A 27,974-nucleotide genomic window follows, 5' to 3' on the forward strand; every position below is an offset into this window, starting at 1 on the left:
AACCGACAAAGCTCGAGCTCTCCAGCGCGCGGGTGACGTAAGATACGGCGCACCTGAGGGAAGATCCCGGTGTGGGGGAGCCCATGTGTGACGTCAGGCGCGTGGATGCGCCTGTGTGACGTCACCTGTGGGGGAGCGCTCGTATTTAAAAACACCTGAATGGACGTTTCTGATGATTTCGGTGGGACAACAACATTAATCACGGGTTTCATCACTGAATCCAGTGTTGTGAGATGTAAAGTCCCCTGTTATGTGTCCGGCTGTGCCGTGTTGTTGGTGGAGTGGGCAGCCTGGTGTTTGTCTCGATTCGGGTCACAACACCAGAATTGCCAGCGGGGTCCACACACAGTGTATTAGTCAACAGAAAACCTCTCGTCCCTGCGGTCTCTGTCTCCTGGTAAACTCAACACCCTGACAATGTGGACCATAGACACCCCTTCCTCTCAGAGTCAGGGGATCACTCAGACAGCTGATCACTGAGAGGAATTATATTTATTGGTCATTAAAGTTCACCCAGATTGGTTTGGACGGATTTGATGTGGAGTTCGGGGTGTCACAGTGAAAGGGCCGGACGGCCGAACTCTCTCCGTTGTCCAAACATCCTTCCAGGTGAGGCGACACTTCACCTGTGAATCTTCCGGGGTCGCCCGTTGTGTCCGCTGCTCCCGATGCGGCCGCCTCGACACTGGTGACACCAGACCCTCCGCAGTTGTGCGGGGTCGGGCTGTTTTTTTTGGGGGGGGGGTCGATGTTATTGTTCCCTTTTGTGCGGGAGGGGTGGGTTTTGGGGGTTGATGATCGCAATGCATTTCTTTTTGATGCGGGGGGTGGGGTGGGAGTTTGATTTTTCTCTCTGAACGACTTTCATGTTCTTTCTTTGTTTCGTGGCTCTCTGGAGAAGAAAAGAAACTCCAGAGTTGTTTACGGATACCTGCTTGATAATAAATTAACCTTTGAACTATCCGCTCCTAGCGGGACTTCCCGGTGTCCAAACATTTTCATTCCCATTCCGATTCCCATTCCCGTCCCGACGCGTCAACCCATCGCCTCCTCTTGTGCCAAGGTGAAGCCACCTCAGGGTCCAGGATCAGCACCTTGTATTCCGTCTGAATACTCCCTCCCCAACCCGATGGCATGAATATCGATTTCTCCTTCCTTTGAACAAATCTCCCCCTCACCCCTCCCTCCCACTCCCTCTCTTCCTCTCTGACTTTTCACGTCCTCTCACCTGCTGATCACTTGTCTCTGGGTCCACTGCTCCATCCCTTTCTCCTGTTCTCCACTCTCGTCTCCTATTAGATTCTATTTTCTTCAGCTCTTGACCTTTCCCACCTACCTGGCTTCACCTATCACCTTCCAGCGAGACATTTCCTCTCCCGCCCCGATTTTATTCAGATATTTCCCCCATTGCATTTCAGTCCTGAAGGAGGGTTCAACTGGAAACATCGACTGTTGACTCTTTTCGATAGATGGTGCCCGGCCTGCTGAGTTCCGCCAGCATTTTGTTTGTGTTGCTTTGGATTTTCAGCATCTGCAGACTTTGTCGTGTTTGTGATTTACCTCTCCGTTGTCGCTCCAGCCTCCGGCCACTGGTGGCGCTGCATGGACCTCCGGCCACTGGTGGCGCTGCATCGACCTCCGGCCACTGGTGGCGCTGCATGGACCTCCGGCCACTGGTGGCGCTGCATGGACCTCCGGCCACCGGTGGCGCTACCGCGAACGTCCTGCCAAACGCATGCGCGGTGCCGAATGCCGCTGCCGTTGGCGGTTCTCCTGTTCGGGCGGCGGTGAGTGGAAACAAATCTCGGGTTTGTGTGAATCGGGGCCGGTGGATCGGGAAAGTCCCGGGCCCGGGCTCTGTCTGCCGGCTGGAGCAGGGGTGCAGTGACAATCTTTTAGGTGCCGGAGCTGGACGAGGGGTGGTTGATAAGTTCGTGGCCTAAGTTAGAAGGCCTGAAGTTTACAGCTGTCGTTACATGTACGTGTAGTTCCGCTCTGTGAGTGATCATGCAGAAAGTTTGAAGCTAATAACTGTTGTGGTATTTCTGTGTCAGATAATTGAAAATTGACACGTTTTCTAAAATTGACTCCTTCCACCTTAGACCACGAACCTGTCAATCACCCCTGGTATGTCACACCCAGTGTGTGTACCTGCTCATTTCATGCACTGGGCAACTTCCTTGTCCCATTGATGTAATGAGCAGGTACACAAATTGGCTGTGGCATATATAAATGAATAGGGCTTTTTATAATGTCAAGCACTAAACCAAGATGCAAGAAATATATGAATTCCAGAGCTCCACAGAACTTTACAACTCCTCCCTTGGAGGATCAGACACCCTGAGCCGATAGGCTGGTCCTGGACTTATTTCATAATTTACTGGCATAATTTACATATTACTATTTAACTATTTATTACTATGTTTCTATTACTATTTATTATTTCCATGACTATTATTTCCAAGGACTGAGAGCACCAACTGGAGAGAACCCTTCTGACTCAGGGTTTCCATTGATTCAGTCAGGAGCAAGTTTGGTGAGTCTCATTTACTCAAATACTGGTCCTTTAGACATTACATATCTATACAAGGTAAGGTAGGGGATAGTTGTGGTGAGACTGAATGTGCCCAGAAATACCAGTTATGCCTCTGTCAGACCCAGTTGCAATCACTCCAGGTCTGGTAATGTACTGTCAGTATCCCAGCTCTTTAAAGTCACTCACGTTCCCTCAGTGTTTGTTCACTTGAAGAACTTGCATCTTCTGAAGTAGCTTTTGGTCTGTTCTGAGTGTAGAGAGAGAAAGAGGGGTGTTTATATTACTATCTGGCAAAAAGAAATAATTGTTTGAAATTACTTGTTGCAAACTCACTCCCCATACCCTGTGCATTCTCAACCAGATTATTGATTTAGATGACATGTAGCAATGGGTGTAACCCTGGGGAACTCCACGAGGCGTGGGCCTGGACTCCAATAACCAGCCTCCCATCATCACCATCTGCTTCCTCCCATCTAGCTGTTCCCAGACTCTGGGCTCTGTGACAAAGCCCAGGTCCCTCCTTTCTCTGCCAGTGTAAAGTCTCAGGCCATCCGGTTCTGTAGCACCGTTTGGTGAATTGTAATCATCCTGGTGGATATCTCGGTTACCTGTGCTGAGTGTCAGTCAGCGCTCCAGCTGTATTATTGGCCAATTCTTCCAGAGCGGCTGCTGAATTAATTATTTCCCTGGAATTTCTGGCTCCCCCACAGGAAGGGAAGGCAACCATCCCCAATCCGTTATACGCCTTCGTTGCCTATTCCATTGGGGGTGATCCAGGATTCTCCAGGGTGAGACGCGGTCGGCCAAACAGCAGCGACCACTCCAACCCTCGTCCCGCCCTGGAGGACCTGTCCGATCGGGTGTGGCTCCGTGCCGCTGCCCTGTTCGTTCTCCAGACAGCCAGGGATAGGCCCCGTTTTCCTGATTGATTCCTGGGATGGCAGGACTTTCATATGAGGAAAGACTGGATCGGCTAGGCTTATACTCGTTGGAATTTAGAAGATTGAGGGGGGATCTGATTGAAACGTATAAAATCCTAAAGGGATTGGACAGGCTATATGCAGGAAGATTGTTCCCGATGTTGGGGAAGTCCAGAATGAGGGGTCACAGTTTAACGATAAAGGAGAAGCCTTTTAGGACCGAGATGAGGAAAAACTTCTTCACACAGAGAGTGGTGAATCTGTGGAATTCTCTGCCACAGGAAACAGTTGAGGCCAGTACATTGGCTATATTTAAGAGGGAGTTAGATATGGCCCTTGTGGCTAAAGGGATCGGGGGTATGGAGGGAAGGTAGGTACAGGGCTCTGAGTTGGACGATCAGCCATGATCATAATAAATGGTGGTGCAGGCTCGAAGGGCCGAATGGCCTACTCCTGCACCTATTTTCTATGTTTCTATGTTTTTCCACAAACCCAGTAAGTTCCATTTACTGGTCCAGGGGTATGATAAGTTTGGTTCTTGGTACAGTCACTACCTCCCACTTGGTAGGGTGCACTCTCACTGTGGTCACACCAACAAGTGCTACTGACCACTGCTGGAGAGGTAACTCGTATCCCCAGCCATAGCCTGGAGGGGACCGACGACTCCGTCCCTCAAAGCAACACCTTCATCAACACAACACGGTGTCTGGCCTTCCAGACCTGGATATGGTGCAATTGATAATGCCACCATTACGGCTACCAGAAAACACCATGACTGAATTTACTTCACTGGTATTCAGGGGCACCACTGACATGGGGTTCGTAGTCTTACCATGCTGGGGAATTTCGGCACATACCCAACGTGCTCCCCGCTCCACTTGCTTAGCGTAGGTGTGGCAGAGGGACAGGAAAGTGTGAACCTGGGGGCTCCCGAGACAGGGGCAGGTCCCCTTCGGGTCATTAAAGTCAGCATTAGCCAGTACGGTTTTCAGTCCTTATCAGTCCGGCCAGTAACGTGTTTACAGTCCATTCGACGTACCCTCCGGAGCGGCCCTTCCCCCTTCACTGCAGTAGGTGTTGTCAGTGGCACTCGGTACAGTCCTTTCCACCTCGGTCCCAACACCTTCCCATCCCAGTTCTTCAGCAGGACAAAATCTCCAGGCTGGATGGTGGGGTCGTCCTCTCGGTAGGCCTGTCGTACCTGGGAACGCAAGCTTTGCAGAGTTTTAGTTAATTTGCACAAGTATTTTCCCATCTCCTCCCCCAAGGTCTGTATATCCAATGTTGCAGGTACGTTCTCAGGGAGGAGCGGCAAACGAGGTCGGGGTCCCCATGGGGTTCTCATCGGCTTCCCGTAGATAATTTCTGCAGGTGACAACCCCGTCTTACTTGATGGCGTGATTCTCATATGGAATAGGGCAAGGGGGAAAACCTCCAACCAGGTCAGTCCAGTTTCTTGTGTCAGTTTGGCCAACTTATCTTTCAAGGTACCATTGGCTCGTTCCACTATGCCGGCTGCTTTCGGATGATGGATGCAGTGGAACTGTGGTTTTATAGCAATTTCTTTACAGATTTCCTCATTTATTTTGGCAACAAAATGTGGCCAATTGTCCGAGCTTATCATTTCTAAACGTCCATAGCGAGGAATTATTTCTTTCAGGAATATTTTCACAACGATCATAGCGGTATTATTAGTTGTAGGAACAGCTTCAGTCCATCTGCTAAATACATCTACTATCACTAAGCAACACTGACAACAGTGTACTCTAGGTAATTCTGTAAAATCAAGTTGTAAACAAGAAAAAGGTCCACTAGGCAAGGAGGTAGTTCTGGAACCACATGGCATCCCCTTTCCAGCATTCATTTCTTTTTACAAATTGAGCATGCTGTGGCTCACTCTTCAGCTAGTTTCTGGAGATCAGGGTGCCGCCAAGATGGTAATAATGTATTAAGCATTCCCTCCTTGCCCAGGTGTGTACAATTATGTACATAATCTATCAGAATAGGTGAGAACACAGAGGGAACACAGACCTGTCCTGCAGGGGTCACCCATAAATTGGTCTGAGGTTCAAGGTGGCAACCCATTTGGGACCACAGTTTGCGTTTTCCTTCAGGGGCGTCCCCATGGAACTTATGTATTTCCCCCATGTTTGGCATGCCCATCCTTAGATTTTGTCTAATTGGAGCTTGCTGGGTTCCCGAGGCTACTAAAAGTGTGGGGTTCAGGGCTGTCTGTTCGGCCGCTGCATCAGCCCTAGTATTACCCTTAAATATGTCATCAGATTCCCCAGTGTGGGTTGCATATTTAATAATAACCAAAGCTCGAGGTAACTGTGGAGCGGTGAGTAACTTGTCTGCAAAGGAAGCATTACTAATGGGGTGGCCAAAGGAAGTCAGGAATCCCCAAAGCCCCATAGTCAGTGCATAACGGGAATCTGTGTAAATGTCTGCCCTTTAGTCTGTTGCTAGGATACAGGCACGAGTTATAGCAAACAGCTCAACCTTCTGGGCGGAGACAGCTGCTTCCATTACTTCACTGTCCGTCACTATCACATCGTTTCCCTGCTGGATCCACAAAAGAGCTTCCATCCTCATAGAACGTTGCCTCGGGCTTGAGGGGGTATTGCGGAATGGGTGGGAGAGTCTGTCCTTCTTTCACGGTGATCCGGACAGGGGGGCAGTTGGTGCGGCCGACTTCATGGCCTGAAATTGCCCAGAGATGGGGTACAACGTCTTGGGTTCAGTCAATATTAAAAGAATGTCTTACCTTCACCTTCAACTCCTTCCAGTATCGGAGTTGGCCGGTGGCCAAGCCTTGTTATTCACCCTCGGTGCTGGAGGCTTGTTTCGTCAGGGTGTAGGCAAGGAACCCGAGGCTCTTTGGCTTGAACCCAGGGAAAACCCTAACGGTGGTATGGGGAACCACCAGTCCTGTCTTTCGCCAAAGGAAATCCGGAACTTCGGCCAGTAATGCACAGTCCTCTCTTCCTTTAACATCTCCAATCACCATGCCTGGGAACTTCTGTCCCTCGAGGGGTGCATAATATTAGCTTTCCTCAGTTGAGCACCCCTTAGGGTCATAGCCCAGGGTCACATGAGGGTTGGCTGCTGGCAGAAGGGGTTCAAATGCAGTGGAGTCCAGATAAAGTGCCCACCACTGAGAGGTCGGAAACTGGGGAAGCTGTTGGTTGTTCGCTAGTCCCAGGGAGACACCCTTGTCCGTGCATAGAATCTCGACTTCCAGCGGACTGAGCAAGTCTCTCCCTGCTGGATTACACCCCAGACTGGTGGTGACTGTAAATGAAACCTCACACTGGAATTCCACCTGCAGTGGCTGGGTACGTGAATACGTATGTTCCGTGCCTTCGAACCCAGACACAGTGATTGTAGCGTCTGATGGCTGGAATTCCTTTTCCAGTACTATTTCCTGATCGAGAGTGGTTGTGGTGGCCCCCGTAAATGGAATTGGAATTGCAGCAACTTGCAATATTTCATTGGGTTTTCCTGAGGGGTGGTACTCACAGTAGGAAGCGTCCTTGCTTGTCAATTTCCAAACAGTTTTTGTCCCTATCTGTCCCTTGGTAGGTTTGTGTTCCCATTTCTGATCCCCAGATAAAGCCCGCTCGCATCCTTCTACCCGCTGAACATATTCAGGTCTAATATTAGTTCCTTTCGGGGTTGATCGGAATTCGAAAGCCGGGTCCCAATAATATGTCAAAGCTCGTCGCATTTGATTTTGATCATTGTCAGGCCGATCCATATTATTTGTTTTAATCACGTTGGCTAACTTAGTTGGTAAGCATTGGAGCAGAAAGGCATTAAACTGGGGGGACGGATTTCCATCATTGAAGGCTTGGTCTCCTGCGAAAGTGCTGCAGCAGGCCAGAAATCGCTCCCAATAGTCTGGTCCCCATTCCCCAGGCTTAGGTTTGCATTCAGGTACTTTAGTGATGTTTACAGGTTGCTGGAGAGCCCTTTCCAAGGCTTGAATAATCTGGTCTGTCTGTTCATTCTGATTGTGGTTTTCCACCTGTAACTCCTGATAGGTTTGGTATCTCAATTCTGCTTTCCATTTCCACCCCTCATTAGCTGGGAGAATCACGTAGCAGAGACCGAATGAATCTTCCCGGGTCACATTATACATTTGTATAGTACTGCGGACATACTGAGCAAACTGTGCTGGTTTTTCTTTTCTATCTGGGGCGGAATCATGATCATTATCATTTCCTGAGGCTTCCAGGGTGCATACACAGGAATCACTGAGGACTGTCCCTCCTCCTGCTCGTGGATTGGGCAGCATTTGGGTCGGCAATTGTCTTCATGGAGCCATTAACTCTGGGGATTTATTGGATTCTTCCCTCCCTCTCTCGGAATAATCCTTGGTATTCCCATTCTGGATCTCAGGGCATAGAGAGCCTCCCCTTCCCTGCCGCCGCTGTTTTACCTGAGCAGCCACCGTATCTGAGTACTGGGAGGATTGGGGTTCAGGAGCACTGGGTGCACTTGGCCCTTGGTAAGGTGGGGGGTGCCCACTCCTCATCACGGTCACTGTCCTGACACAGGGTCAGTATGCCAGACATGGGTTCCGGATCCCTTGTTTCCCAAACAGTTCGAACTTTAGACTGATGTTCCTGCCCTTCTCTGCTACCTAGGCCACCCTTGGTTTGCTTATGTTGTTTTTCCTGCTCTTGTTTTCGGTGCCCATCCACCCATTCACGCTCTGCTTTTAGCGTCTCCCAACCTTTGGCGTTTCTTCTGCAGTACATACCTCTATCCCTTTGTCACATGCATTATCCCTCCAGCTTGCTGATCATATACTGTTCCACTTCACATCTACCTTTTCCTTCCACCCCCTTTTCAACAATTTCCACTTCTTTCCACAGTTCTTTCTCCAAATCAGATTGGCTGCTTGTTTACATGAGCTTATATACCAGGTTCTGCACTCCACAGCGGCCACATTTTATTCCCCAATTTCTTATTCAGCCCTGCACTCAACATTCGCAAATCTTTTTTCCTTGTCCGGAAAACTCTCACACAGATTGTGTAGGGCTGCTCCTGGCCTGCTCGTGTCAATCGACTGCAGTTGACCCGTGTTCTCTAAGTAATTTACCCGGCACAAAGCCTCCAGCTCAATTAACAATCAGATGAATTCACCCGGCTGGCACCCCCTGATCAATTGATAAACTTACACAGCACGTCTGCCTCCTGCCCACTTTGCAAAATTTAGCCAGTACTGCCTCCTGCCCATTTGGTAAAATTTCTCCCGACAGATTCTTTCCCGATCCCATCAAGGTTATATGATCAGCCTCAGGCGAGGGACCGTACCTCCAAAGGAACTAACGGAGAGCGACAAAAGGTAAAATACCTATTAGGCGCCCAGTCAGTCTCCACAGTCCCCAGAGTGGTCCAGACACTAACTCAGCCCGTCTGCTTGGGTATACTGGGATCCTGTTTGTGACGCCAAATGTTAAAGTTGAATCTGAATAAAACTCGGGAGACCAGCTTCTTATCGTCACCACAGTTTATTGTGCATTCTCCTGCAGGAGTTTGAGACCCAGTTGTCAAAGGGAAGGCACGTAAGCACTGCCACCGTCTGACAAGTGGACTGACTTAGGTTACAGCCGTATATTTATACATAGTAAGCCCCATACATTACTTTTGGAGGATGGTATTTGAACTGGTACACCCACCAAGTCTGTTGGTGCAAAACTTAATTACTTAGATAAGAGAGTTCACTAAATCAAGGTTTTAATTACATATTGATATATTGTCCAGTCCTTATCAGGTATTCCCTTTGCAAGGCCCTGATTTAATTACAGAGAGATGTTCATTCCTGTCCTTATCGGCGAGTCCTCCTCCCTTTACTCAAATGAGCATACAATGTATAATATTATCAGCTAAAGAGGGTGCAAGGTATAATGTTGTCAGCTCTCAGTGTGTCTCTCTGCAAGCCGCAGAGAACCAGTAATGAGCCTGTCTTAGCTAACCGCTGAAGACAGAGTTTACTTCAGTTCAAAAATTCCTATTCAGTCCCAGTTATTCTTGCAGCCAGAGGTTACATAGGATCAAAATGATTTTTTAAATATATCCTCAATTCCTCAGGAGGGTTCAGGGGAAATATTTATGTACAATACAGAAACTGGTGTCACCTGTGTTTATTGTGGTGATGCAAAAGTTGCTGGAGAATTTACAATTGGGAAGAAGTGGAGTGATATTTTGAAATCTGATTTTTTGAAGCATAATTTAGCAAGCAAACGAAATATGGACAATGTGCAAAAGCTCTGGTGAGAAAATCTTTCATTACCCGTTACAGGCCTGCTACATAGGTTGTGTGAGAATGCAGGTGGGACTCGATCAAACCCAGAGGAAATCAAAGTTCTTATCGACAATGATTTGATAGCTGTTAAAATGAATACCACTCTATATAAAATTCACTGTGCACACTGGGTTAAAAAAGCACAATACTAGATTTATGTGCACACTGGTCATTACAAATTGGTGGGGACGGCATTGGTGGGAAGATGGGGAGACCTCTAGTGTCCCTGAAGCCCTCACCTACAAGATGTGCATCCAGCTGCAGCTTGTAACCCTGCAGTTTAAGGAGTTGGAACTTGAAACGGATGAATTCCGGATCATCCAGGAGCTGGAGGGGGTGACAGATATGACATGAAGAGAGGTGAGTTACACCTGAAGTGCAGGGCACAGGAAACTTGGTGAGAGTCAGGAAGGGGAATGAGGTTAAATAGCCATCGCAGAGTACTCTTGTGTCCATCCCACACAACAACAGGTGGATCCACTTTAGAAACTGTTGGGGGGATTTACCTGGCAGAGGAAAGTCAAGGGGTGATAGGGGATTCGTTCATTAGGGGAACAGAACAAGAGGGGACTAATATCCTAGTGGTAAGGCTTGCTAGTGCTATTGTGGGGAGAGGATGATGTGGTTCAAATAAGTTGTAGGGGGAATGGGAGCCAGAATGACAGAACAGATAGTGGAGAGGGTGAATTGAATTGAATTGACTTTTATTACATATATCCTTCATATACATGAGGAGTAGAAATCTTTACATTATGTCTCCAGCTAAATCAGCAATGTGTAATTTATAGTAAATTATAATAAATGGTTTGTACATAGGTCAGTCAATATAACATAGTTATGCAATTGTATCAGCATGAATTAATCAGTCTGATGGCCTGGTGGAAGATGATGTCCCGGAGCCTGTTGGTCCTTTTGCTGTGGTACCGTTTCCTCGATGGTAGCAGCAGGAACAGTTTGTGGTTGTGGTGATTTGGGTCCCCAATATCCTTTGGGCCCTTTTTACACACCTGTCTCTGTAAATGTCCTGAATAGTGGGAAGTTCACATCTACAGATGCGCTGGGCTGTCCGCACCACTCTCTGCAGGTTCCTGTGATTAAGGGAAGTACAGTTCCCATACCAGGCAGTGATGCAGCCAGTCAGGATGCTCTCAGTTGTGTCCCTGTAGAAAGTTCTTAGGAATTGTGGCCCCATCCCAGACTTCTAAAACTGTCTGAGGTGAAAGAGATGCTGTTGTGCTCTTTTCACAACACAGCCGGTATGTCCAGACCATATGAGATCCTCGGTGATGTTTATGCTGAGGAACTTAAAGCTGTTCACCCTCTCAACCCCAGATCCATTGATGTCAATAGGGCTTAGCCTGTCTCCATTCCTCCTGTCGTCCACAATCAGCTCCTTTGCTTTTGTGACAATGAGGGAGAGTTTGTTTTCTTGACACCAGTCGGATGTTGTTCAGACCTCAGACAGAGTCAGCAATCAAATGGTTGAGCATGGTGAGATGAATGTGCTGAGCTGTGTATATCACAATGCAAGAAGCATCGTAGGAAAGCCAAATGAGCTCAGGACAGGGAATTATGATACTGTAGCCATTATTGGGACATGGTTGCACCTAACAGTCTGAGGGATTTAGAGGAACAAATTTGTAGAGAGATGGTAGACCACGCCAAGAAACAAAGGTTGATTCAGTAAGTGATGTTAACTTTCCCTATTTTGACTGGGACTCCCATACCGTAAAAGGACTAGATGGGGTAGAGTTTGTCAAATGTGCCCTTAATCAGTTCATAGAATTCCCAACGTAGAAGTGTGCAATAAGCTGTTAGGAAATGATCCAGGGCTGGTGACAGAAATTAGTGATCATAATGCCATGAGATTCAAAGTAAATATGGAAAAAGAGAGATCTGGACCATGGGTTGAGATTCTAAATTGGAGAAAGGTCAATTTTGATGGTATCATAAAGGATCTGACAAGTGTGGTTTGGGGAAAGCTGTTTTCTGGCAAAGGAGTATTTGTAAGTGGGAGGCCTTCAGAAGTGAAATTTTGAAGGTGTCTAGTTTGTATGTGCCTGCCAAAATAAAAGTTGAAAGGTAACTGGTGCAGGGAACTTTGGTTTTCAAGAGATATTGAGGCCCTGGATATTTTGTTCCTCAAAATGCCTCAGACTGTTGGGTGCAACCAAGACTCAATAATGACTACAATATCATAATTCCACCCCCGTGCTCTTCTGACTTTTTTTTTAAGTCGTCTTCTGTTGGTTTCTAAAAGCTTCCCAATAGCTTTTGCTCTTTTGTTTACCCTCTCTTTGGCTTCTCATATCAGCCATGGTTGTTTCCTCCTGCCTTTCCAATGCTTCCACTTCTTTGGGATGTATCGATCACTCGGCTCCTGAATTGCTCCCAGAAACTCCAGCCATTGCTGCTCTGTTGTCACTCCTATCTTTTCCCTTCCAAACAAGTTTGGCCAGCTTCTCTGTCATAGAAACATGGGGATGTTCAGTGCAGAAACAGGCTATTTGGCCCATCTAGTCAATGCTGAAAAAACATTTAAGGTCTCTACTGCAACTACCTGCACTGGGACTTTCGCCTTCAGACCCCTACCATCCAGGCTCCCATCCAAATTTCTTCTAAATAGTGAAACCGAGCTCATATTCTTCACTTGTGCTGGCATCTCATTCCACACTCTCATGACCATTTCAGGAAAGAGCTTTTCCAAATGTTCGTGTAAAATTTTCACCTTCCCCATTTACCCATGACCTCTGGTTGTCATTCCACCCAACCTCAGTGGAAAAAGCTGCTTGCATTTACCCTATCTATACTGTCATAATTTTGTATACAGTATTTCTGGCAAATCCCCACAGCAATGTATAATTTCCTTGTTTATGTTTAGAGCCTTTTTTAGATATATATGATGATGAGGGGCATTGATCATGTGGATAGCCAGAGGTTTTTTTCCCAGGGCTGAAATGGCTAACACGAGGGGGCATAGTTTTAAGGTGCTTGGAAACAGATACCGAGGGGATGTCAGGGGTAAGTTTTTTACACAGAGAGTGGTGGGTGCATGGAATGCACTGCCGGTTATTGTGTGAGAGTGTTTCAGTTTCTGTGGGGACAGGAACCCATGCAGCTCAGTGGGAACAGGGAATAATACCAATGGAGAGAGGCAAACTGAGCCAGGTCACAGATTGGAGATGGCAGAAATGCCCCATTCTTATAGAGACAGGAAGAGCATCAGAGAGTTTGATGATCATTCCAGATACCAGCACTGTACCCAGTTAGAAAATGATTTCTCTCTCTAACTTGGGTTGAACCTCACTGTAACAGAGTGATGCCAGATCACACCTTGACAGCTCAAGTGATCTCATCTGAAAGGTTGTCCTACACCCATTGATGGATTTTGTAAATCTTTTTACAGGTTAAACACGACAAGGAATTTGTCTACGGGGATCCAGAACACAACACATCAGTTTTGCTGTCTCTGTCGAGGTATTTAATATTTGATATCACTCAATCATCCTTCCCGCTCAGACTGTGGGGAGGTATTCACTCGATCATCGGACCGACTGGCATGCCCGTAATTTTAAACGGGATCCAATTAATCTGCTCAGACAGTGGGAGTGGATTCATGCGGTCATCTCAACTGAAGGTACATCAGCAAGTTCACACTGGGACAAGGCCATTCACCGTTTCTTGGTGTGACAAGGGATTCAGTCAGTCATCCCACCTGTGGACACACCAGTCAGTTCACATTGGGCAGAGGATAGCCATTTGCTCAGTTTGTGGGGAAATTTCACTTGGTTATCTGACCAAGTTCACACTGGAGAGAGGCCGTTCACCTGCTCGGTGTGTGCAAAGGGATTCACTCAGTCACCCACCTACAAGCACACTGGTCAGTTCACACTGGGGAGTGGCCATTCACCTGCTCGTACTGTGGGAAGGGATTCACTTAGTCATCCACCCTAATGTCTCACCAGCGAGTTCACACTGGGGAATGGCCATTCACCTGCTCAGACTGTGGGAAGGGATTCACTCAGTCATCTGAACTGAAGGTACATCAGAGAGTTCACACTGGGGAACGGCCGTTCACCTGTACAGACTGTGGGAAGGGATTCACTCAGTCATTTAAACTAAAGGTACATCAGCGAGTTCACAGTGGAGAGAGGCCGTTCACCTGCTCAGACTGTGGGAAGGGATTCACTCAGTCAGCCCACCTACAAGCCCACAGGTCAGTTCACACTGGGGAGAGGCCGTTTACCTGCTCGTACTGTGCGGAGGGATTCACATTGTCATCTCAGCTATTGAGACACCAGTCAGTTCACACCAGGGAGTGGCCATTCAACTGCTCAGTCTGTGGGAAGGGATTCACTCGGTCATCCCACCTACTGAGACACCAGTCAGTTCACACCGGGGAGCGGCCATTCACCTGCTCAGACTGTGGGAAGGGATTCACTTGCTCATCTCAACTGAAGGTACATCAGAGAGTTCACACAGGGGAGAGGCCGTTCACCTGCTCAGTCTGTGGGAAGGGATTCACTCAGTCATCTGAACTGAATATACATCAAGGAGTTCACACTGTGGAGAGGCCGTTTACCTGCTCAGACTGTGGGAAGGGATTCACACGGTCATCTGAACTGAAGGTACATCAGAGAGTTCACACTGGGGAGTGGCCATTCACCTGTTCAGACTGTGGGAAGGGATTCACTCGATCATCCCACTTACAAACACACCAGCGAGTTCACACTGGAGAAAGGCCGTTCACCTGCTCAGTCTGTGGGAAGAGATTCAGTCAGTCATACAACCTACAGAGTCACCAACGAGTTCACACTGGGGAGCGGCCGTTCATCTGCTCAGAATGTGGGAAGGGATTCACTCGGTCATCCCACCTACAAGCACACCAGCGAGTTCATTCTGGGGAGAGGCCGTTCACCTGCTGAAGCCTGAGTTATACCTCTGCATAGGTTCTACAGTGTAGCCTACGCAGTAGCCCATGCAAGTGGCCTATGCCGTTGTGAGCATTTCTACTTATGCGTTTGTGTGTCTTCGTCGCTCTGCCAAAATGCTAGTTGGCTTTGGGCTTTCTATCCCACTGTTTTGAATTGACTCGTGTTGAGCTGGAAATGGTGGCGACTGCTGAGTATATCTTGTTGGAGTCGGAGCTAATAGACGTTGAACAGAAGTTACTTTTATTGAATTTACTGCAACGCAGAGTTTTTCCATTGTGCATTCCACGACGTCCAAACCGGTTTGTCAAAATTTGTTTCCACGAATTTGATGCCATTTGCAAGTCTTCATAGTCTGCCGACAAAGCGTGGTACAAATGTACATATTTTCTGACTTCCTCACTTAACCTCTCCTCGATTAGGTCCATTTTCCAACGTCGAAGCAACAGGAAATGCACTGCTACCAAGCGGACCGATCACAGATCCTGCGGTCTGCATCGCCGTGACACGTAGTTACATTTTTGGGAAGGTGCATGTTAGGCTACGGCGTATGTTACGGCCCAGCGTGCCACGTCAAGTATGCGTCTACGGGGAGCCTGCGACGTAGCTTCGAAGGAGAAGTACAATTCAGGCTTCAGTATGTTGGAAGGGATTGACTTGGACATCTCAACTACAGAGACACCAGCGAGTTCACACTGGGTAGAGTCCGATCGCTTGCTCAGACTTTGGGAAAAGATTCTCTCAGCAAAATCAACTTAATATACATCTTTGAGTTCACACTGGAGAGAGGCCGTTCACCTGATGTGAATGTGGGAAGCGATTCACGCAGTCATCTAACCTTATGTAACTCTCGCTTCGGCTAGCAGCTTAATATAGGGGTTCATAGCCCCCCAGCCTGGCCAAACTTAAGAAATCTTGTTTGGGTGGAGGCTGTGTGATGTGTCCCCTGTTACAAATCAGTACTGTACCCTGAAATAAGAAACAGTCCACAATATGTGATAAAACGATTGAACTTTATAATTGTGACTTTGACTATGTGGTTAGTGAAGTAAACAAAAAAAAAGGAAAAACAGTCCACTCTCTCCATTCGCATCTTCTCATCTGTTCCCAGCAAAAGACCATGAAAATCTCTCTTCCAGACTTACAAGGAAGAATGTTTCTGTCATTGGATAGCCCCTCCCCTGAAAACCCTGTTATCTCTAGTCGTAACCTAAACGTTTCCCTTTTTGTGTTTGCTCTGTTCATGACATCCTCGTTAGATATTCATTTTGTCCATAATATTCTTTGCATCATATTGGACATGCGATTAGGAAAGAGGAGTCGGAATGCACGGTAATTATGGGAAAGATTGAAGGGAAGAAAGCAAGAGGAAGACAAATGATGATGGAGACAGCAGCCAGAGAACTGGAAATGAATACCAATGAATTGATCCACTTGACCCGAAACAGGAGTGTGTGGGCCATGGCAGTCAAAGCTCAAGCTGGGCTTGGCACCTGATGATGATGATAATGAACCTAAACATTGCTGCTACAGACAAACCTCAGCAGTGAAACATTACAGAGAGGCCATTACGTTAGCAGTGAAACCTTACAGCATGTTACACTTATGACACACTACGGGGTTCACACTGGGGAGAAAGTTTCAGTAAGCTGCATGCCAGATGTTGCTGAATGCAGTTTCGAGAGTGACTGTAGGTGCTGAACTCTGCAATTATTGTTGCTGCTCACCACACCCAGTTCTGCACCCTGGTCACTGGGCATGGGAGGAGTTTCTTCTACATATTCACCTTTAATGGTACTAGTTCTGTGACAAATAAATCAGTTCTATTTTAAACACCGTCTCCGGTACTTAGTGAATTTATAACACACCTAGTGTACAGTAGAGAGTCAACTCAGGCCGGCTGGACCCTGCCAGTGATCCTGTTCCACGACAGTCCTTTCAAATCCTCCCCTGTTGTTCACCCCTGGTTTTCCCTGTGGATGAGTTCCAAATAGTCACCACTCTGTGGGTGAAGAGGTTTCCGTTGAATTTTCTGCGGTCTGAAAAAGTCGAGCTGACTGCAGTTCTTTCTGAGATGTTCTTCACCCCTCAAATCTCTGGGCTGAGGAAGAATGATATTGGGAGTTAACCTCCTTATTTTGGGCTCATTTCCACATTGTGGGTCATTTCCCCTGCTTCTAAACGGTTGTTAGAAAACACCACTGTCCTCTAAAGACTGAAAACAGAATGGGAAACCATTAGTTGGATGTTCAACGGAGCAGGTTCAGAAACCAGAGTCGGGTCCGCACAGGACAGAGTTTGGGGCTCTGGACGATGGTTGGGGTAAGAATGTATGATGAAGAGGGAATCAGCAGTGGGGCGTGGCAACAAATGATATTAGAGTAGCAACATTTGGAAGCTGATTGACAGGGAAAATAATTCAGTTGTCAGACTGACGACACAAACAAAACCTGTGGTGAGCTGCACCATTGGTCAGGGAACGTGTGTGTGTTTGGAATGGTTATATCTATTGAGGAAGTTGTTCCTGCTTGTTTATCCTGTAATATTATATCTGGTTGGTTATTATGGATTGTCCTATCTGAAAAAATGTATTGCTTTTCATATAATTTGTAATATTTTAACTGTAAAACTGGATCAGGCTTGAATTTATGGTGCCTTTATGAAGTGATCGAGGGCATTCATGAGTTTGTATTTTAAAGCAAGATTTTTGTGAATGATATTTGCCACTCGATTGTAACTTTGTCAGTAATCAGATTGAGTTAAACTGCTGCAGGATCCTGGAATGTGTTGGATTGTGTCTTGTTCCTTTTGGCATTTTCTGCATTTATTGCCTTGTTTGTTTGTATTTTATGTATTTTTGATTTTTGAATTCTTTTTATTAACCACCTTGTCCTGTATTTCTGCAAGGAACCCCTCTGTTTCTAGGAAGAGGTCTCCAAAACTCAGTCAGGTGCTCGATGCTTCCTTGTCACCTCCTCTGCTCAGATCATTGGGATGTCTCCGATGGAGGGTCATACTCATTCCACTGGTTAATGTTTTCATCCATAGTGATGATTCGTTTTTCTGTTTTGGCCTCTCATTTTGTTTTCTGGTCTGTATTTCTTATCATGATTGCATACACACACATGGAGTGTTGAATCCAGTTCATTTTTGATGAAAATATATACTTAGAAGTTTTATCTGACTGTTGTGTGATTTTTTTTTCATGTATGTTATTTCTCTTCCTCCTTCTGTCCAAGATAGTGTTAATCTAAGTGGGTCTGAGTGTACGTATTCTTTTTTAAAGTTTTCTAAATTTCTTAGTTACCTTTGTAGATTTTACTGATTGAAATGTCACCAAGACATTTTTTTATTTTAAAAACGTCAATGTCGGTATTGATGAAAGTGTTTATTGCCTTTGTTGTATTTGTTAACTATTGTGCTCTGTTTGGCAGGTTTTTTTTAACCCTTGAACTAAATTTTGTCAAAGGTTTTCCTTATTTCACACTACTTTCTATCGTTTTTGATTGTTGATATTCCAGATGCGTGGATATCAAGATTCCCGATGAAGGGTCTTCACCTGAAATGTTGATTCCCATCCATAGATGCTGCCTGACATGCTGAGCTCCTCCAGCACTTTGTGTGTATTTCTCCAGATTTCTAGCATCCGCAGGTCCTCTTGTTCCCAGATACTTATATATTTGTTGAAAGAACAAGCTGGTAGTGGGGTTGTGTGGCTCTGTTGGTAAAATATTAAATAAAATCATTAGAAAGAGGTGGCATAGGGTTGGAAGGTGTAGAATCTCTGTGGGTAGAATTAAGGAACAGCAAATGTAAAAAAAAATCCCTGATGGGAATTGTGTAGAGACCTCCAAACAGCAGTAAGTCTGTGGTCCACAAATGACAATGGGAGATAGAAAATGCGTGCCAAAAGGGCAATCTTACAATCGTCATGGGGGATTGTCATGCAGGTGATTCAGAAAATTAGGATGGTGTTGGTCTCAAGAGGAGGAATTCCTAGAATGCCTACAAGATGTTTTTTTAGAGCAGCTCGTGGTTTAGCCCACTTGGGGATCAGCTCTTCTGGATTGGGTGTTGTAATGAACTGGAATTAATTAGGTCACTAAATTCAAAGAACACTTGGGGGCAAGTGATCTGAATATGATCAAATTCACCCTGACATTAGAGAAGCAGAAGCTAAAGTCAGATGTGGAATAATTCGAGAGGCATGAGAGAAAAAAAATGGTCAAAATTGGTTTGAAAAGAACACAGGCAGGGATGAAAACAGAGCAGCAATGGCTGGAATTTCTGGAAGCAATTCGGAAGGCAGAGAGTGAACACATCACAAAGAGGAAGTAGTATTCTGAAGGTAAGGGGACAAAACCGTGGCTGATAAGAGAAACCAAAGACAACATAAAAACCAAAGAGAGGGCAGAGAGCGAAGTTAGAGGATTAGGAAGTGTTTAAAAACCAACAGAATGCAGTTAATTTACTTAAGAAGGAAAAGATGGAACACATAGGTGAGCTAGCCAGTAATATTAAAGAGGATACCAATTTTTTCTTCAGGCACATATGGTGTAAAAGAGAGGCGGATGTGGATATCAGACCACTGGGAGATGATGCTGGAGAGGTAGTAATGGGCTGGGGGTGCAAGGTGATGGCAGATGAGCTGAATAAGTATTGTATATCACTCTTATCTGTCGAAGACACTGGCAGGAATATGGAATTCCCAGATGTCAGTGGTCAGAATGTATAAAGTTACGTTACTCGGGAGAAGGTTCTTGGGAAACAGAGATGGTCTGAAGATAAATAGGTCACCTGCACCAGATGGTGTTCACCCCAGAGATCTGAAAGAGGTGGCTGAGGAGATGTGGAGGCATTAGCATTGATCTTTCAAGAATCGTTAAGGAAATTATATCCTAAGAAGTTTTTTTCCTTCACTTCACCCCCCTCCCAGTTTCACCTATCACCTACCACTTCTTCCACCCCTTTCACCCCCACACTTCTTCCTATGACGTCTCATCTTTTTCCCCCCAGTCCTGATGAAGGGTCTCGGCCCGAAACGTCGACTGTTTACTATTTCCCATATGTGCTGCCCGGCCTCCCGGGTTCCTCCAGTATTTTTTGTATGTGTTGCTTGGATTTCCAGCATCCACAGATTTTCTCCTGTTTTTGATAAAAGCAAAAGTGGGGTCATATGATATAGCAAGAAAACAGTGGGAAGTTAGAGAATTGGAAAGCTTTTGTATAACAAACAGGAGACCACTGGGAAAAAAAAAAGTCACTCTGGGGAGACAAGATGAAAAATTAAGGTAAGTGAGCCAATAATATCAAGTATCAAAAGTTTTTCAGACATTTTAAGAGTAAACGGGAGGCAAGAGTTGATATTGTACCGCTGGAAGATGATGCTGCGAGTTAGTAACAGAGCAAAGAAACAGCAGCCGAATGTGATAAGTATTTTGTGTCAATCTTCACTGTGTAAGACACTAGCAGTAAAAGACCATAAGACATAGGAGCAGAATTAGGCCATTCAGCCCCATCAAGTCTGCTCCGCCATTCTATCATGGCTGATCCCGGTTCTCACTCAACCCCATGCACCTGCCTCCTCGGCATATCCTGTAATGCCCTGACTGATCAGCAAACTATTAGCTTCTGCCTTAAATGTACCCATAGACTTGGCCCCCACTGCCATCTGTGTCAGAGAATTCCACAGATTCACTGCTCTCTGACTAAATAAAATCCCCCTTAACTACTTGTAAGCATATGATGTATGAAAATTGGCACGGCAGAGAAATGATTAACAATTACGAATCTGTGGGTCTGTTATGTTGTTGGGCGGATTGACCCTTGATACTAGATAACGGGAGAACATTATATGTGACTCTGGTCTACCGATCATATGCTTCAGAGCAAGCTGAAAGTGCTGATTTGTGTAAAAGTAATTAATCACCTTGTTTCTAAAGAATGTTTTTTTTTTTAACATTGTTTGTTTGTAAGATTAACAGGATGTATTGTCCCTGAAGGAGGCAACGGCCGGTTGTTGCCTGTCACCCGACCATCGACTGGAGGGGGGGCGGGGATGGCGATACAGGTATAAAGGTGGGAGAGTGCTTTCTTGGGCCGGCCGCTCGCCTGGGCCCCAGCTTCGGGCTGAGCAGCCGAACCGGCGCCAAGGACCTCCACCCCAGCCAGTCCACGGTCGATCGCCTGCCTCAGGGACCACGCAGGCGTTGCTAAGTATACTCGGAGGTGTAGACTACCAGGGGTTGCTTAAGTTAGCCCTACCTGTTTGTGGTGTAGGTATGTATAATAAAAAGCATTTCTCACAACTCTCTATTTCCTTCTCTGTATTAACAATGAAGCGAGTACTCGGAGGAACTACCTGCAGCACCCTTAACATCTGCCGGAAAACAAGTCCGGTCAAGAATACCATCTGCTTTGTCAAAGAGGGGGAAAGACCAACAGAACACCAGAAAGCAACCGGGTTGCTCTTCACTGCGCAGGACTGGGGCGAAAAGCAGACCTGGGAAAACAGCTGCAGTTTCCTCCCCACATCACAGAGATTACACTGCGGCCCGACACTGTGTTGTGGTCCGACTCATTGAAGCACGTCCCTATGCTTGGGCTTACCGTGCCGCGGGAAGAACGCATGGAGGGGGTCTACGAGCAGAAAAGAGCCAAGTATGAAGATCTGAAGAACAACTTGCAGAGAAGAGGCTGGAGAGCAGAGTGCTGGCCCGTGGAGGTCGGGTGTCGTGGCTTTGCAGGCCAGTCGCTCTGCAAAGTACACACTGCACTTGGAATCATGGGAGGGAGAAGAAGGAGAGCCATTTCTACCACCATAGATGCGGCAGAGAAAGCGTCAAGATGGCTCTGGATAAAGAGGGCAGATCCGTGTGTTGCTGCTAGGACACAGGCCGGGGTCTGATCAACCCCGGTTGGGTCGCCTGGGCGAGGGTGTATGATGTTGAAAGACCCGAAACACCTGACGACCCCAGGTAACATCACTGATGATGTGTCCCAGCTTAGCATCAGTCAGATGTTTCTGTAAGAAGAAGGTGGGCGGATAATACTGATGGGTTTGCTGCGCTTGCTAGCACCCTTGCTGAGCTGGGACCTCCCATAAGCTGGGATGATCACCTAGATAATACTGGCGAGAAATGGGGAGGTAAGATGGCTAGTCTGTTGCGAGAAATAAATTTTCCATCAAAACAAGGTTCTCATACTGATGACTATTGGCTGCTGGCCACAGCCTTGCGCCAACAGTTGGAAAGGACCCGTGAGGTGGAACAAGAAAGAGATACGTTGAGGGATGACGGATTGCTGTGAAGGAGAGGTGCTCAGTCATGATTGAGGTGGTGAGGACCAGTCAGAATAGGGCGCAGGAAGCTGAGGAGAAGGGAATTCAGATGGCATGTAGGCTAGTGCAAATTAAACATCAGGAGGCGCTCGCCGCCAGAATTATACCCCCGATGCCGTGAAGATAAGATCAATGTTGTTACCCAAGGGAGATCCAGATACCTGGGATGGGGATATATGGTATGATGATAATGATAATGGGTCCTTTGGTGAGGGGGAAACTGCTTTTCCCCCAGAACCATTGTAGGCTCGGCCTGCTGTGATGAATTCTCAAAAGACTGTACCTGGGCAGCCGGGAGTACAGATTCTCGAGTATAATGATAAGGAGCTATCTGAGATGGCTGTCCGTTTTAAGCAAAGGTCTGGGGAGTCGCTAGCGGAATGGTTACTCCGCTTGTGGGATGATAGAGGTGCTGGTATAACCTTTCACAGGTACAGTGGGACTGGGAGACTGCCGCTGAGGCATTCACCGCTGAAGACAACAGGCCCTGGTCAATAGGATGTCTGGGGACTGGGACGCACAGTGGCGGCAGGGTCGAGATCCCGACCAAGAGGAATTCACCGGAGGGATGTACACGAGATTGGTGCGGTCAGCCGCCCCATCCATTCGGGCTGTGGCTCTTGCATTGTTGGGGCCCTCAGTTCAGGAGGATGTGGAGGACGTGACTAGTGCTTCGGCGAACCTTTCGGACTTGCAGGTGGTTAAACCCCGAGTCCGTTCGACACGGCTAACGAATATTGGAGGGGAAGGTACTAACGGTACCAATGGGACTAGGAAACCCGCCCTGACGCGCAGGGGAGATGTTCGCTACCCTTTTGAAAGCAGGCGTCGGTAAGGAGAAGATTGACGGGGTGCCGACTAGTGTATTGTATGCTATGTATCGTGAGCACATGGAAGCTGGGAAGACGCCGGTGGACCCTCCTGCTCCTCCTGCCTTCTCACTGTACCCATCGTCAGCTGGATTGCAGGACGTAATGAAAAAGGCCATACAGGAGGAGACCGGGAAATGGCGGCCTCCCAAACCCTCCCGGACCTAGTGGGATGACCGGGTTTCCCCGACATATGAGATCCATTCGATGTGGACCCGGGGGCACCGTAGGCGTTATATACCATTATGTCCATTGGGCTAAGGGAAATTATCAACGGACTGTTGCTCTGGTCGATAGTGGGGCAGAACATACTGTGATCCCGGGAGACCCCGATAAGTGGAGGGGACCCGAGTATAATATTGAAGGGATGGGGGGTGGGGGTAGTGCCCTTACTAGGGCCCAGGAAGTAACGGTATGAGTAACGATTGACAAAAACGTCCCGCGTTCTGTGTCTGTCCTAATTGCTGTAACCACCAAGCGTATCTTCGGAATGAATGCGTTACGGGGAATGCAATTGAAGACATCGTTAGGGACCTTTAGTTTTGGGATCCGGAGCATGCGGGTGTAGTCGGGAGGGCAAAGTGGGAGCCCCTGTTTATGCCTCCACCGACGCAGATAGTGTCGGTTCCACAATACCGGATCCCGGGAGGTCACAAGGAAATGACTGAAACTATTGCCTCCTTGGAGCAAGCTGGGGTTATTCGACCCGCCACGTCCCCGTACAATAGCCCAGTCTGGCTGATAAAGAAGCCAGACAGGTCCTGGCAAATGACTGTTGACTATCGACAATTGAATCGATACTCTTCCCCGTTGAGTTCTGCTGTGCCCGACATAGTGACGCTGGTAGATGATATTCCGGATGATGCAGATGGTCGATGTATGCTGTTATTGATCTGGCCAGCGCCTTCTGTTCGATTCCCTTGGAGGAGGAATCACAGGAGCAGTTGGCTTTCACCTGGAACGGTCGGCAATATCCCTTCACTCGTTTGCCACAGGGACCTGTCCATAGTCCGACCTCATGCCGCGGGATAGTGGCAGGTGATCTGGAGACCTGCGCACTGCCCCCTAACGTCGGAGTTCACCACTACATCGATGATGTCATGTTACAGGGACCGGACGGGGAGGGTGTCGCAGAGGCGCTGCGGTCCCTGTTACTGTGTGTGTGAGAGAGGGGATGGGCTGTGAATGAAGATAAGGTTCAAGGTCCCAGTCAATCCCTGACGTTTCTGGGCATCCACTGGCATGCTGGGGAGAGGATTATACCGGAAAAGGTACGAAATAAAATACAAACCACAGCTACTCCCGCTAATAAACAAGAAGTTCAGCGCTTTATGTGGTTATTGGTATATTGGAGAAGACATATTCCCGAATTGACTCTCCCACTGAAACCACTGTACGCGGTCACTCGTAAGAAGAGCAAACTCACATGGGGAGATGAGCAAAAGGAGGCATTCGAGCAGGCCAAAACAGCAGCTGAACAGACTCTTCCCCTTTCACCTCGGGTCCCGGGGGCCCCGTATGAATTACGGGTGTTTGTTCACGATAACGTGGCCGTGTAGAGTCTGTGGCAGCTGCAGAATGGGAGGAGGGTGCCCCTCGGGTTCTGATCACGCACTATACCGGAGGCTGCCGGACGATATACCCCGTTAGAACGACAGCTCCTGGCTTGTTACTGGGCCCTGGTGGAAATGGAGTCCATCACGGGATCAGACTCCACGGTGTTGCGACCTGATTTGCCTATTATGTCCTGGGTGCTCGCCCCAGATGCGAAGATGAGGCAGGGGCGTGCACAGCAGTCATCCATATGGAATTGGAAATGGTATATACAGGACCAGGCCGCTAAAGTATCCGAAGGAGTCAGCCGTCTTCAGGAACAAGTAGCCAGATGACCTATGACAGCGGGAACCGAGGAAGAGAAGGCGGCTCCCCCTCTCGAACCCTCCCCCATTCGATGGGGCCGGCCGTACGAGGAATTGACATCGGGTGAAAAGGCTGGTGCCTGGTTTACGGACGGCTGGAACCGTTGGGTGTGAGAGGGCCAACCGTGGAAGGCCGCTGCCCTGCGACCCTCGGACGATTCTCAGTTAATACAAGAAGGAGAGGACGGATCCAGTCAGCTGCCGGAACTTGTGGCGGTTACCCTGCCCTCTTCCCTCCCCACCAAGGAAATTAGAATATATACCGACTCGTTGGCGGTGGCTAATGGAATGGCTGTCTGTATGGTGAGCTGGCAGATGCACCAGTGGGCAGGTCATAATAAACCTATCTGGGGCAAGGAATATTGGCAGCAGGTATGACAAGAGGTGCGGAGGCGCGATATTTATGTGTATCATGTGAATGCCCACCAGGAGGACATTACGACGCTCCACAATAGTCACGTAGACGGATCGGCTGCGGTATCTGCTATTACAGTGCCTCTAGTTAGATGGGCCCACGAACAGTCCGGCCGTCCCGCGGAGAAGGGGACGCGAGAGTGGGGACAAGACCTTTGACGGTGGATGACTGTCGGACTACTGTGTCGGAATGTCCTATCTGCCAGCAAGACAAGTCTCGCTCTGTCCCGGGTGGACCTTTCGGCCATATTAAGAGAGGCTCCGTACCCGGCGAAAGTATGTCAGCTTGATTACATTGGACCCCTGCCCCCACATAAGAATGATAAATATGTCTTGACAAAGGTGGACACTTATTCTGGATTCCTGTCGGCCAGACCCTTTCCTAGTACCAGTCAGGAGTCCACTATTCCGGGGGTGGAATACCTGTTGTTACGAGCGCTCCCCCACAGGTGACGTCACACAGGCGCACCCACACGCCTGACGTCACACATGGGCTCCCCACACGGGGATCTGCCGTCACGTGCGCGGTGTCTACGTCACCCACGCGCTGGTGAGCTCGAGCTTGGTCGGTTTAACGGCTGGGCTACTAATCACGTGACCAGCCCCGCCCCCACCCCTGTCAACAGAGGATTCAGGAGCTGCGCTATTCCCATTGGTGCGAGGCGATGTCAATCACTGCTTCCAACCAATAGCGGAGGCGGACAAGGCGAGTGGGTGTTACCCCGCTGACACCGTCTCCCGAACTTTCCGTCACGGCGGGACAACCGTCAAAGTAAATGTCCGCTTTCTGATTTATTTCCATTTCCCTCCGAGGGAAGTTGGGGCGTTTGTGAAGCGTCTCCTGCGGCCGGATTCTGATGTGTCGCTGAGAGGTAGGAGGAGACCGCTCGGCCCGTCGGTTTGATGCCGGTTCCCCGGGGAGGGAGAGGATGAAGACGGTGAGAGAGGGGGCGGACAGGATGTTTGTCCCGGTGGGGACAGGAGGGGCTCATCTGTGGAAATGTCTGAGCCCACGGTGGTGGCGATTCACCACATTGGGGGGCAAACACCGGCAGACTGTTGCCCTGCAAGCGGGGCCAATGGTCCGGGCAAAGTGACAATTATTTGTGTTTTGTTGAGACTGCACCGGGAATATGGTGTAAAATCCCGCTCCCCACACTAACACGGGTCACACAGACCAAAGAACAAACTGCCGGAGGAACTCAGTGGGTCGGGCAGCATCTGTGGAGGGAAATGGACCGTCAACATTTCGGGCCGAGACCCTCCCTCTGGACTGAGAGTGGACGGGAAATAGTCCGAGAAAAGAGGTGAGGGGTGGGGATGGGGCAAGAGCTGGGGAGTGAGAGGTGGATCCAGGTGAGGGGGAGGTGGGAAGGTGGAAATAGTGACAGGGGTGGGAGGTGAGTGGTTGGGGCAACACGGGGCTGCAGAAGATGGAAATTAATTCCATAGAGGATTAACAAAGAGGTTAGAGAGTATTTGTTATAGAGAGTGCAATGAAGATTCACCAGACTGATCCCTGGAGTGGTGGGGTCATCATATGAAGAAAGATCAAATGTGATAACCCTTTCATTTAGAGAATCGAGGACTGAGAGGTGAACACATTGAAATTCACAACATCATTCCCGGCTGAACCAGGGATCCCAGTCTCTGAAAAAGGGGGTGGACTGTCTGGGACTGAGATGAGGGGAAATGTCTCCATTCCGAGGGTGGTGAATGTCTGTAAATCCCCACCACAGAGGCCGGTGAAGACTCGGTGATCGTCTTCACATAAAACAGAGGCCGGCAGATGTGTGCAGACCGGAGGGATTGAGGAAATGAGGATCGGGCAGAAACGTGGCTGAGATGGGAGAGCAGTCGTCATCTTGTTGATGGTTAGAGGGGCTGAATGGCCACCTCCTGCTGTTTCTCACTTGATGTTTCAGTGTTCCTGTCCAGTGAGGCTGGAGGAATGTGAATAGAAATGAGTGTTTATAAACAGAACTGATTTAAATGAAACCTGCACATTTCCAGTTTGGTTCTGAATTGTGTGTTGGACCGGAATGGGAATCGAGCCTGTGACTCTGTGACCTGGGGGTGGAGGGAAAGGGACAGGGAAGATCCGGAGGAAAAAGTAAAAATGTATCTGGTGTAAATATGGAATGATGTGGGTCAGACAGCGTGTGAGGGGCGAGGAGCAGAGTCACCGGTTCAGATGGGAGACCCTCCACCCGTCATGTGATCCCATTTCCTGTTCACGCTTTTCCACAGACCTGCATCATCTGTAGTTCACTGCTCTCCGTGTCCGTGTAGCTTCATCTTTCACCCGTTCAGACAAGGCAGTGAGATCCGGATCTGTCACGTCCTCTCGTTGTGGGTGGACAATGTTTTATTCTGCAATATTTTCAGCATGTTTACATATAGCCACATAACAATTACAGCATGGAAACAGGCCATCTCGGCCCTTCTAGTCCGTGCCAAATGCTTTCTCTCACCTCGTTCTAGGCCTCAAACCATAACCACTGGACTGAGGCCTGGGATTAGGCCTCATTCCACTGTTTTTACCTGCTGAAGAGCAGCCAATGTTTCTGGCTATATGACCCATTTATGTGAGAACTTAGCCTTTTGTATTTATCTGAGCTTTTCATAAGTTTAGTTATACTTTAGTACAGTTTAGTTCAGCTTCACTCCAGAATTTCCAAAGCAACAACCCATTCAGTCAAATAGTTCCACACAATTAAAATAGTTTAC

The 27,974-nt window shown here is 47.9% G+C and overlaps 1 protein-coding gene and 1 long non-coding RNA gene across 3 annotated transcripts in view; one reads left to right on the top strand and one right to left on the bottom strand.

Moving 5' to 3' along the window:
- Positions 1–27,974, bottom strand: part of LOC140208212 (uncharacterized) — a 165,311-nt gene that overhangs the window by 99,440 nt on the left and 37,897 nt on the right. The window lies entirely within an intron of this gene.
- LOC140207454 (uncharacterized) lies at positions 1,740–18,015 on the top strand. 2 transcript variants are annotated; one of them, XR_011888556.1, is made up of 4 exons: positions 1,740–1,787; positions 2,466–2,536; positions 13,179–13,249; positions 17,611–18,015. It is a non-coding gene; the product is annotated as an uncharacterized lncRNA (long non-coding RNA). The 2 variants fall into 2 exon arrangements; XR_011888557.1 differs by lacking the exon at positions 2,466–2,536 and having other exon boundaries at positions 1,744–1,787; positions 17,611–18,014.

The sequence above is a fragment of the Mobula birostris genome, chromosome 13 (genome assembly GCF_030028105.1).
Source record: "Mobula birostris isolate sMobBir1 chromosome 13, sMobBir1.hap1, whole genome shotgun sequence".
NCBI classification, from domain to species: domain Eukaryota; kingdom Metazoa; phylum Chordata; class Chondrichthyes; order Myliobatiformes; family Myliobatidae; genus Mobula; species Mobula birostris.